Source organism: Erinaceus europaeus, chromosome 7 (assembly GCF_950295315.1).
Source record: "Erinaceus europaeus chromosome 7, mEriEur2.1, whole genome shotgun sequence".
Lineage (NCBI taxonomy): Eukaryota > Metazoa > Chordata > Mammalia > Eulipotyphla > Erinaceidae > Erinaceus > Erinaceus europaeus.
In genome coordinates, this window is record NC_080168.1 from 59,021,100 (window position 1) to 59,032,086 (window position 10,987).

Sequence of the window (10,987 nt, forward strand, 5' to 3'; positions counted from 1 at the left end):
AGACACCTGAAGACCTGCTTCACCACTTGTGAAGCAACCCCCCTGCAGGTGGTGAGCCAGGGCTGGAACTGGGATCCTTATGCTGGTCCTTGTGCTGTGCGCCATGTGCACTTAACCCGCTGCATAACAGCACAGCTCTCCTTCTATATGGTCTTCCAGAGACAATCACAAAGCTCATCTTTTTACAACAATTTGGTTGCCTGATACTGTGTTTTTACTCAGCTCCAGCACAGTGTACCTGTCTTGCTACTGCCCCCTGCTGGTCCCCAGTCAGTGTCCCCCTGATCTCTGCATACTGACCCACTGAACATAAAGCCACAATAGTCATCCACCGAGCTTGCACTGAGAGCCCAGGTGCACTCCTCCATAAAAACTGCTATGGGCTGAGAAGCAACCTAATGGTTATGCACAAAAAAAAAAAGAAAAGGCTTTCAAGGGGGTCCAGGCGGTGATGACACCAGTTAAGAGTAAACATCACTATGCATGAGGGCTTGGGTTCAAGCCCCAGCTTCCCACCTCCAAGGGGAAAACTTCACGAGTCATGAAGCAGGTCTGCAGGTGTCTCTCTGTCTCTGTCCCTCTCTATCTCCCCTGCCCTCTCAATTTCTCTCTAGCCTATCAAGTATAATAGGAAGGAAGGAAGGAAGGAAGGAAGGAAGGAAGGAAGGAAGGAAGGTGCCAGCCACTATTGAGTGGTGGGTTTGTAGTATGAGCACCAAGCTGCAGTGATGACCCTGGTGGCAATGAAAATCATTAAAATTGGGAGTCGGGCAGTAGTGCAGCGGGCTAAGTGCACATGGCACAAAGCACAAGGACCAGTGTAAGGATTCTGGTTCGAGCCCCTGGCTCCCCACCTGCAGGGAAGTCACCTCACAAGAGGTGAAACAGGTCTGCAGGTGTCTTTCTCTCCTCCTCTCTGTTTTCCCCTCCTCTCTCCATTTCTCTCTGTCCTATCCAACAACAACAAAAATAATAACTACAACAATATAACAAGGGCAACAAAAGGGAATAAATAATAAATATTTTTTTTAATCATTAAAATTGAAAAAGGTTTTCATGCTGGAGTCTCCCAGGTTCAGCCCACACACCACCATTAAGTCAGAGCAAAGCAGTGCTCTGGTTCATTACCATCATCATCATCTCGTAAAACCTCTAAACCACCCTCATTATACTCATTATCATAGTGTCTGCAAACAGCTGTGTCTTTATTGAGCCCACACTTGGTTCTAGTACCGTACCTGTCTCAATCTCAACTTCAGAATGATCCAATCTCAACTTCAGAATGATCCTTCAGAATGAAGGATAGATGGGTAAGCTGAGGTTGAGAAGTAAATTATTTCCCTAAACCATGAAAATTGCAAACGGCAGAAACTTGGCTGAAGCAGCTCTACCTCATGCAAAAAAAAAAAAAAAAAGAAAGAAAAAGAAAAAAAAGAAAAGAAAAGAAAGAAAAAAAAATCCCCTCAGAAACTGGCTATTGAGGACACAGTCACAACCATAAACTTTTAAATATAGTCAATAGGGGAGTCAGGTGGTAGCACAGCAGGTTAAGCACAGGTGGTGCAAAGGGCAAGGACCAGCATAAGAATCCCGGCTCCAGCCCCCAGTTCCCCACCTGCAGGGGATTCACTTTGCAGGCGGTGAAGCAGGTCTCTCCCCCTCTCTGTGTTCCCCTCCTCTCTCCATTTCTCTGTCCTAGCCAACAATGATGACAACAAGAATTACAACAATAAAAAACAACAAGGGCAACAAAAGGGAATAAATAAAATAAAATAAAAAATTTTAAATAAATATAGTCAATAAAATATACATTAACAGAAGAAAATACAGGCTGTCAATCTTGCTGCTGCATTTTCATATTCCTTTCACTTGTCATGATGAAAAGGCTAGAAAGAAAAGTGAGGCCAGGCAACCGGGCAGTAGCACAGCTGGTTAAACACAAATGGCATGAAGCACAGGCACCAGTGTAAGAATGCTAGTTCCAGTCCCCGGAACCCACTGTAGGGGTGTCGCTTCACAGACAGTGAAACGTGTCTGCAGGTGTCTATTTTTCTTTCCCCCTTTCTGTCTTCCCCCCTCCTCTCGATTTCTGTCATATCCAATAAAGTGGGGGGGGGGGGAGGCCTCCAGGAGCAGCAGATTCATAGTTCCAGCACCAAGCCCCAGCAATAACCATGGAGGCAAAAAAACAAAAATAGTGAGGTCAGAAGAAAATGTATAAAATGTTGGGGGAAAACGATACCCAGAAAAACAGGGGCTCCAAGTAGCATTGTACATGCACTTCTCACACAGGTCCAGCAGGTGGCAGCCTTTGTGAACACTGATAATCTGCAGTTCAGCTGTACTTGTTACTGCAATTAGGCGCCAAACCAAAGACACCCAGGTCCAAGCTTGCACTTTCAGTTAATTTATTAGTTGCTCCTGGAAGGACTCAGGAGCTGACACCTTACCATATCCAGATACTGACTCCATCTGTCACCCAAAAGGAAAGCTGAGACCTTTCCTACCCTGAATTGCTAAAAGAAGAAGTTTGTTACCTTTCATTTCTTGAAATAAAACAGGGAGAGAGGGGGAGAAGGAGGGAGGGGGAGAAGGGGAAGGAAGGAAGGAAGGAAGGAAGGAAGGAAGGAAGGAAGGAAGGAAGGAAGGAAGGGAGGGAGGGAGGGAGGGAGGGAGGAAGGAAGGAAGGAAGGAAGGAAGGAAGGAAGGAAGATGGGAGTGAGAGAGGGACTGGGTGGTGGCTGGGCCATAGCACACCAGGCTAAGCACACATAGTACGAAACACAAGGATGCTTGTTCGAACCTCCAGCTCCCCACTTGCAGGTGGGTGGCTTCACAAGCAGTGAAGCAGGTCTACAGGTGTTTTTCTCCCCCTATCCAAAAAAGAAAAACCAAGCAAACTACAAAATGGTGCCAGGAGCAGTGGATTCCTAGTACAGGCACCAAGTCCCAGTGATAAACATAGAGGGAGAGGGAGAGGGAGAGGGAGAGGGAGAGGGAGAGGGAGAGGGAGAGGGAGAGGGAGAGGGAGAGGGAGAGGGAGAGGGAGGAGGGAGGAAAGAGAAGGCATGGAGAGAGAGAGGACAAGGAAAGAATGATGGAGATAGAGAGGGAGAGAGAGAGAGAAAGGAAAGCATTTCCAACCCTCCAAGATAATCTAAAGAATCATCTCGACTCACACACAAGCTCTAACCCCACACTGGAGGAAACAAGAGCAGAAATTGCAGGACAAGCACATACCTGGAAGGAGATGGTTCTGGGCAGGAGATGAGGCCTCCCCCCTCCCTTAATAAAGGCTGTGTGCACAGGCTCCATACTTACTTCTCAGTTGTCTTTAATTAAAGTGAAAAGCCCCTCAGGATGTCCTTGCACAAAGACAGGTCCTGGCCTCAAGAAGAACCTTCTAACATGGGGTTCTTGAGCAGGGGAAATGTCATAATGGTTATGCAAAGAGACACTTGTGCCTGAGGCTCCAGGGTTCCAGGTTCAATCCCCCACATAACAATAAGCAGAACTGAGCAGTGGTGTGGGAGAAAAAAAAATGGGGAGGGGGATTCTCAGGTATAAAGACCCAGGATTAAGCCCCCTATACCCATCTGCAGGGGAGGAAGCTTCAGAATTGATGCACATGTAGTACCAAGATGTCTCTCTGTCTCTCTGTCTCTATATCTCTCTATCTCCTCTTCCCTTCTCAAATTCTCTTTGTCGAGTGAAATTAAGTGGGGGTTGGGGAGAATAACCAAAAGGAACAAATGGCAGCCGGAAGTGAAGGATTCATTGTTCAGGCACTGAGTCCAAGATAACTCTGGTTAGCTTTTTTTTTCTTTTCTATCAATTTTTCCTGCCTTCTCTTACTTTCTAACTCACACCTATACCTCTTATTACTTTCAAATGTCCTTTCTTCCTCCCCCCTTCTCTCCCAGGGTCCTTAAGGACTTAAGGATCCCGGTTTGAGCCCCCAGCTCCCCACCTGCAAGGGGGGGGGTCACTTCACAAGCAGTGAAGCAGGTCTGCAGGTGTCTGTCTTTCTCTCCCCCTCTCTGTCTTCCCTCCTCTCTCCATTTCTCTCTGTCCTATCCAACAACAACATCAATAACAACAACAATAACCACAACAACGATAAAACAATAAGAGCAAAAAAGGGGTGGGGAGTCTCCAGAAACAGTGGATTTCTTGGTGCAGGCACCAAGCCCCAGAAATAACACTGGAGGCAAGGAAAAAAAATTAAAAAACAACAAAAATAAAAAGAAAAGCAGAATACAGGAATTTTGCTACAGTGAACACACCAAGTACAGATACCCTGTTACATTGATGTGTCTATGTTCTTTGAGCACAAAATATAGTAGTGGAGTTGTTGGGTCATAGGTGAGCTCTATTTTTTTTCTTTTAAATTTTCTGAGTAATCTTCATTTACCTTAAGAGCTGTACCGAAGTCCATTCCCACCAACAATGTCCAAGCTCAGAGGTTTGTGTTTGTTTACTCAGCACCTTCACCAGCACTGCTTGCTTATGGCCTTCTGGGCCTATGTCATTCTCTGTGCTGAGAGGATAGCTCCTAGCAGCTTTGATCTGAGTTTCCCTGATAACTGGTGGTGATGAACATGCTTCTGACAGTTTGTTAGGCACCTGACAGCCAGGTGCTTTGCCATGTGCAGGACCCAGCTTCAAGCCTGCTCCTCGCTGCAATGAAGGAAGCTTTGATGCTGTAGTCTTGGGTCTCTCTCTGTCTCTCTCTCTCTCTCTCTCTCTCTGCCACTCTGCCTACCTGTCTCTTTCTTTCTGTCACTATCTTAAAAAAAGATAAAAAGAGACTTGAACATACTGATTCCTGACTTTGTATCAAGGCCAGATTGACTCTGTCAGTGCTGCAGAGAAGTGCGTGCAGGAGTTGCAGGCAGCCAATGTGAAGCCATGTGTGACACACACAGGCACGGGTGAGGCTTCTAGGAGCCCCTGACTCCTGTCTGCTTCTCCCTGCAAACTTTCAACTAATAATGACACTAGGGGGAGGAAGAAAAGAAGGCACCTCCTGCTACTGAGTCTGCTATGGAGCTCAGAGATCCCAGGGCCTTCAGCCATGTCAGCCTTCCAGCTCTGGGACAGTAAGCCAGGAGGTTGCAGCCTGCAGGCAGCTGAGAGGCTGTGGCATTTAAAGCATCTGGCTGTCAGGTGCAAACTATCTAAGTGAGCTATTTTGCCAGCCCAGTAGCCTGCACTCACTATCCCTGTGTCCCCTCCCCTCTGGCCTCCCTTGGGCATGCTGTCACTGAGGTCAGCATTGAGGTCAGCACTGACTCTGCATTGCTAATTGTCCTGGCATCTCCTATCACCCAGCATGTTTCCTCCTGCCAGGGCATGGCACATCACCACCCTGGTTTCTCTCCCACAACCCACCCACAATGCCAAGATCTGTCTCTTTCCCGTCAGACCTCTGAGTGCCCTGAATACCTACCGTGGGGTCGTTAAAAGTGAGTGTGGGGTGGGGGTGGGGGTCAGCAGGTGTGCTTACCCTGTTGAGCACACACCTTAGCATGCACAAGAACCCGGGTTGGAGCCCCCTGTCACCCACCAGATGGGAGCAACTACAAGGGGGAAGTTTCAAGAGTGGTGGTGCAGTGTTGAGATGTCTTCTCTCTCTGTTTCTCACCCTCTCTCTACCACAAGAAGAGGTGAAATTGTACAGGCACTGAGCTCCAGTGATAACCCTACTGGCAAAGAAAGAAAGAAAGAAAGAAAGAAAGAAAGAAAGAAAGAAAGAAAGAAAGAAAGAAAGAAACTAGGCAGACTGGGGAAATAGTTTAATTTGCTAGAGCACAGTATTAGCATGCCTGCACCCCGAGGTCCCAAATTCAATCCTAGCACTACCATAAGCCAGAGCTGAGCAGTCCTCTCATCTCTTGGTTGGTGTCTCGGTCCCTCTCTCTCTCTCTCTCTCTCTCTCTCTCTCTCTCTCTCTCTTTCTCTCTCTCTCTCCCTCCCTCCCTCTCATAAAAATAAATAACTCTTGGCAACTTATAAGTGAACACAGGGCCCTATTGGTGGGGTGCAATAAGCATAGTAACTCTGTTCACACGGAAAATAACAAAGAAGCTATCAGAGATGTTTTCTTTAAAATGCACACATGAATGATGCCTTTGCCAGCAATACTTCACAATCCTTTTTAAAGGAATAATGATGCCGGATATTTGCTCTGAGAGATGTTTATTTTTATTTCTCTGGAGTCATCCAGAGGCTTCCTCTTCCTGATACCATCATCCCTCACTCTTTGGAACCATCATTGTATTGTAATAAGCACACAGTATGAGCCCTACCATCTTTGTAAAGCTGTCAGTGTGCTATATACTAGAAGTGATATGGGGATGGATGTGGTACTGCAGATGCTAGAGTTTATTCATCTTGTTTAGCTAAAACTGCATGTCTCTTTATTCCACGGAGGAAAAAATACATTCAGTAAGTAGACTCAAATTCATTGCAAACATATCCACTAAGTTTCCACATTGCCTACTTCAAAGTATAGCTACCACTTGTACCTTTCTGTCTTCTTCCAAGCTTGTGATTAGCCAGTTGGCAGCTCTAACCAAAATTACAATATGACAATACAAATCATACAAAATATTTTTTTAATCCTGAGATTGTAACTCTATAAAAATGTGTGTATGTGTGCATGTATATGTGTATCTGTGTGTATGGAGCAGACAACATAATGCTGATGCAAAAAGACATTCCTACTTGAGGTTGCGAAGTCTAGGTTAAATCTCCTGAACCACCATAAGCCAGAGCTGAGCAGTGCTCTGGTTTCTGTCTCTGCCTCTCTCTTTCTCTGCATCTTTCTCTCTGTCTCTTTCATGAAATAAAAACCAAAAAAATACGGAAAAAAAAAAAAAAACACTTAAGGGTGGGGGTAGACAGCATAATGGTTCTGCAAACAGACTCTCATGCCTGAGGCTCCAAAGTCCTAGGTTCAATCCCCTTTACCACCATAAACCAGAGCTGAACAGTGCTCTGGTAAACAAAACAAAACAAAACAAAAAAAGATGGGGAGCACTCAAGTGTTGACATACCTGATTAAGTGCACACACTACAGTGCACAAGGATCCAGGTTCAAGCCCTTGCTCCCCACCTACAGGGGGAAAGCTTCACAAGTGGTAAAACAGGTCTTTAGGTGTCTCCATCTCTCTCCCTCTCATCTCCCCTGCCCTTTTCAATTTCTCTCTGTCTCTATCTGATAATAATTAAGTAAAATGATAACAAAAACTTTAAAAAAGTGTGTGTGTGTGTGTGTGTGTGTGTGTGTGTGTGTGTGTGTGTGTGTGTGTACAGAGTAGACAAGTGCTGTGAGATGCAGTCCAGAGGAATCTACTGAGCAAGTACTGGGATCTGAACACTGTTTTGGTTGAGAAGATGACAGACATGGAGTGCTGTCTCTCCTACAGGGCTCCACATGGCATTTATACAAATCCCTGTCACCACCTTTGATAAATGCCTGTGGGGCCACTTGCTCTGTGTCCCAAAAAGTCAACTAACCTAGAGTGTATGGCCCCCAGGGAATCACCTTGGGGAATAACAGCCATACTATTGGTGATGATGACCAATTTGGGTGGAGAAGAGAAAAATGGTTTTGGTGTGCAAGCAGAAGTTGATCTCCTCCTTGTGTGGCTATGAAAACATCAGTCTTCATGGAAGGAGTGACTGCCAGGGTCCCTAATAAGGACCCCTTTCCCTCTTCCTGCCCAGCACTGCTGTGGGAATCCAGAACCTTCCTCCTTATCTGTAAGGGCAGCCCCTTTCCCCCGAATCAGGAAGGGCTGTGCTACTTCACAGGGAAAGAGAGGGCAAGGTGTAGTACCTACATGAACACCCAAACCCTAAAGGCAGTTTCTGTCTCCTGGAAAAAAAAAAAAAAAAAAAAAGACCAAGGTCTGAAGCAGGCAAAGGCCTTCTGACACCTCCCCCCAACACAACCCAACCCAATAATAGAAGATCATTACCTTCCATTCCTTCTGGAAGGACTGGATTCCACCCAGCACCTGAAAGACATACTGTCCTGCCAGATACAGACATGAACATGTGGTGAAAGACAAACCATACATTAGGTCGGAGACACCCTCCAAAAATGTCTTAGGAAAAGAGGCAGGTGAGCACACGTGTACCCCCACACACATACATACACTTGTGAGCATCTTCGCTGAGTCAAGAGTGTTGAATGACAGCATTTCCTATTCCTGGTTAGCCCTATTTTCTTACCTAAAAATCAGTGTCTCTGATCCAATTTTAGAACAGAATCTCCATCTTATTACATATACTCCCTTATCATACCTTGAAAAAAAATCAGCTTTACACATCTTTTTTTTTTTTTTTTTTGCCTCCAGGGTTATCGCTGGGGCTTGGGACTGGGGCTCAAACCAGGATTCTTATGCTGGCCCTTTCACTTAGTACTATGTGCACTTAACCAGGTGAGCTACCACTCAGCTCCCACTTTACAAGTCTTTAAGCAAACAAAACTTCACTAAGAAAAAGATCATTTCAAGGGCTGGGATGTGTCACACCAGGTTAAGTGTACATAATACAAAACACAAGGACACATGCAAGAATTGTGGTTCAAACCCCCAGCTCCCCACCTGGAGGGAGGGTCACTTCATAAGCAGTGAAGCAAGTCTGCATGTGTCTATCTTTCTCTCTCCCTCTATATCTTTCCCTCCCCTCTCAATTTCTCTGTCCTATCCAATAAAAGATAATGCCAGCACCTGGAGCCAAAAAGGAGAGAGAGAGAGAGAGAAGAAAAAAAGAAAAGAAAGAAAAAGAGAGAAAAAAGAAACAGATTGTTTCTCCCCAAGTCTCTGAGAAGTTCCCCAGTGGGCTCTGCTTAGCCACTTGCTGTGTTCAGGAAGATGAGGGATGAGCTTAGATGAGCCTGGGTCACACGCCACAAATGCAGAGGTTGCGACTGAAAGGCCCATCAGGGAGGAGAGCAAACACTTCCTAGGGTGGGAGATTTGGGGCGAGACAGCCAAACAAGCAGAAATCAAGAAGGGTGTTGGTGCACATACTGCCGTGTGGCACAGAAGACTTGGTGTTCAACCCCCTGCTCCCCACCTGCAGGGCAGAAGAAGCTTCATGCATGGTGAAGCAGGGCTGCAGGTGTCTCTCTCTTTCCCTGTCTACTTCCCTCTCCTCTTTCAATATCTCTCCTGTCAAATTGAAAGAAAGAAAGACAGAAAGAAGAAAGAGAGAGAGAGAAATAAAGAAAGAAAATGGCTGCCAGGAGCAGGGGATTCTCTATGTAGGCACCAAACCTTAGTGATAACCCTGGTGGCAAAGAACAAGTAAAATCAAATAAAATTAAATTAATAACATTTAAATATAAAAAGAAGGGGGACAGGTGGTGGTGCAGCTGGTTAAGTGCACTCCTTGCCACACACAAGGACCCAGGTTTGAGCCCCTGATCCCCATCTGCAGGGGAAAAGCTTTGCAAGTGATGAAGTAGTGCTGCAGGTATCTCTCTGGCTCTTTCCCTCTCTGAAACCCCTTCCCTCTTGATATCTGGCTGTATCTATCCAATAAATAAACAAATAAAATAAAAATAAGGACTGATTTAACAATATATATGTAAAGAAAGAAATTAGGAGCCCAGGTCCACTCCACTAGAAAGGAAAAGGGAATCCTGACTTCCAAGGTTTGGGCTGTTTGTTTGATGATGATACTGACAGAAAGTGTAAAGGCAGAGATCTGGAACCATCAAATGAGCTGATCTCTCAGAACAAATGAGGCAGGTAAGCTGGAAACTTAAAATATGAATGTTACCAATAAGTTGGCATTGTGGTAGAATACAGGACTTATATGCTTGAGGTCCTGAGTTCAATCCCTGGCATCATCTATTCCAGCATGATTCTCTGAATCTCTCTCTCTTTCTGTGTTAATAAATAGTTCACTAACTAAAAGAAAGTATAAACTTTTAAACAGAGCAATTCAGGAGGTTGCAATGAATAAGGCATGAAGTTCTGAGCAACCCCCATTCCCCTCTAGTCCCCCTTCTTTCACTGGTAAATAAATAAATCTTTATTTAAAAGTTTAAAGAATAGAGGCCTGGCAGTGGTGCACCCGCTTAAGTGCACACAGTACTAAGTACAAGGACCTGCACAAGGATCCTGGTTCGGTTCAAGCCCCTGATCCCCACCTGCAGGGGGGGGATTCTTCACAAGCGGTGAAGCACATCTGCAGATGTCTTTCTCTCTGTCTTCCCTTCTCTCTCAATTTCTCTCTATCCTATCCAATAAAATGGAAAAATTGACCACCAGGAATAGTGGATTCATAGTGCTGGCACCAAATCCCAGTGATAACCCTGAAGGCAAAAATAAAATTAAGTTTAAAGAATAGAAATATCTTTATGCTTGTTAGCATGCCCCAAGATGTGCAGGAGGAACCACTATGACTCTTTTTCTTTTTAACTTTTAGTTTATTTGACAGAACAGAGAGAAACTGAGGGAGGAAATACAAAGGGAGAGACAAAGAGACACCTGCAGCCCTGCTTCACCACTTAATAACACTACAATTCTTAAGTGGAGTTCCTAGTCAAAGATCAATTATCTAGGTCTGCCCATTTTATACCTCTCCATACACTACCAAGCCCCCTTAAATATCTTCATATGTCAGGCTCAGGCAAAAACTAGTAAAGTCATGGGCCCCTTGAAATGTATCTTAAATAGACCTACTAGCTTTTTCCAGAATGGAGACCCCAAATTTTGTCTGCTATATTCTTACCTTTAGGCTCCTGATTATTAAACAATTTGTTCTTTATATCTTACTGTTTCTTCAGACACCAAGTTGCAGATGCTACCATGACGCCAACCTGACTTCCCCAGGCAGATGCCCTCACCAATGTGTCTTGGAATCTCACCTCCCCAGAGCCCTACCCAACTAGGGAGAGTTAGAAACAGGATAGGGGTATGGATCCATCCACCTGCCAACGCTCATCTCCAGTGGAGAAGCA

General features: G+C 45.2%; 1 long non-coding RNA gene across 1 annotated transcript in view; it reads left to right on the forward strand.

Annotated features, from left to right (window-relative positions):
• LOC132539422 (uncharacterized) overlaps positions 1-10,987 on the forward strand; it is a 328,586-nt gene that overhangs the window by 75,786 nt on the left and 241,813 nt on the right. The window lies entirely within an intron of this gene.